This window comes from Punica granatum, chromosome 3 (assembly GCF_007655135.1).
Source record: "Punica granatum isolate Tunisia-2019 chromosome 3, ASM765513v2, whole genome shotgun sequence".
NCBI lineage: Eukaryota > Viridiplantae > Streptophyta > Magnoliopsida > Myrtales > Lythraceae > Punica > Punica granatum.
The window spans coordinates 36,683,724-36,685,677 of NC_045129.1; positions in this window are offsets into that span (position 1 = coordinate 36,683,724).

Sequence of the window (1,954 nt, forward strand, 5' to 3'; positions counted from 1 at the left end):
AACCTATGGATTTCCTCTCAATTTTTCCATGTGGGATTACTTCCATCACCCGCCCTCATCATTCTCCATATAGGAGAGAAAACCGGCCCAACAATTCCCCCCCATTCTCGACTATATGGAGGACTTCGAGCCGGGCTTTTTACTTCCGAACTCGGATACCAATTGTTAGGCCATTCACTAGCCACGAGTTCCACACTCGGGCCTTGGCGCGGTGTGGGTTTCCACGCATAGCGTGTGCACTTCTCCAGGATCGTTACCTTGGGCTCTGATACCACTGTTGGGAAAAATCCATGGGCTTACTTGAGACTCGGGCCCATCCGCAACCCAAAAGCTTAAGCCAATGGGTTGCTGATGGGCCTGAGTCTCAAGTAAGCCCATGGATTTTTCCCAACAGTGGTATCAGAGCCCAATGTAACGATCCTGGAGAAGTGCACACGCTATGCGTGGAAACCCACACCTCGCTAAGGCCCGAGTGTGGAACTCGTGGCTAGTGAATGGCCTAACAATTGGTATCCGAGTTCGGAAGTAAAAAGCCCGGCTCGAAGTCCTCCATATAGTCCAGAATGGGGGGGAATTGTTGGGCCGTGACCTAACAATTGGTATCCGAGTCCGGAAGTAAAAAGACCGGCTCGAAGTCCTCCATATAGTCGAGAATGGGGGGAATTGTTGGGCCGGTTTCTCTCCTATATGGAGAATGATGAGGGCGGGTGATGGAAGTAATCCCACATGGAAAAATTGAGAGGAAATCCATAGGTTTATAAGAGATAATGGTCTAGCAACCCATTGGCTTAAGCTTTTGGGTTGCGGATGGGCCTGAGTCTCAAGTAAGCCCATGGATTTTTCCCAACACTAATAAAATGACAAGGATAGTCCCACTAAATATCAAACCTGGAATCTCTTGATCACCATAGGTTTATAAGAGATAATGGTCTAGCAACCCATTGGCTTAAGCTTTTGGGTTGCGGATGGGCCTGAGTCTCAAGTAAGCCCATGGATTTTTCCCAACACTAATAAAATGACAAGGATAGTCCCACTAAATATCAAACCTGGAATCTCTTGATCACCAGACAAGAAGTACGCTATCGCGTTATACTCTTTTTGATTAAAATAAATCAACTTTCTTATCTTGATCGGCCAAAACACAATCTAATTTTGAATCATTCAAGAAACAAACACTTAAAATGATCAAAACATTCCATCAAAAAACTGCAAATGCGTTCTAATATATACGAGAATGCAAAACTTTAAATATAAGGGATTCTCTTAGGAAAAAATATTGCATGTTAATATAATTACAATTCACCATATATTAGAGCTCCACTATGGCAAAGCCCATCATGAATGAAAAGGGTGTCTCAATAAGATTTTGACACCCAAAAAGGAGCAATTAAAGCCATCACGAACTAACCATATCATTGAGCCCTAAAGCTAAGCCGCTTCATGCAATATATTGCAATGCAACCCAATATTGATAACCAACGGTAAAGGATGGTCCATCTACTTGTCAAGTAGTTGAGGCACACCCATCATGGAGACTTCCACCTAAATTTTCATGCCATTCCATAGCCCTACCACTCTTTTGATTTCTGTTATGGCCCCCTTTCCCCCTCCCTCGCTCACCCCCAAGATTTCATAATAAGCAAGAAATCCAGTATTTAGGACAACGATGGATTCTATGATTGTCTGAGTTTTATCCTTGAATGGACCAACATTACACAAACTGTATTAGTCGAGACTGATTGAACTTCAAAATACTGGAGTGGAGATTGAAAAGAAATTAGTAAATTTAAATAAATAAATAGATAATATTATATTAATAGGTGAACAATAAGATCTGTCGTTGCATTTTCTTTTATGGGGCAAATCGCCTGAAAGGTCCTGACATTTTGTTTCAATTAAAGATAAGTTTTAGTTGTTACGAAAACAGGTTATTAAACCATATATCCTATTATTT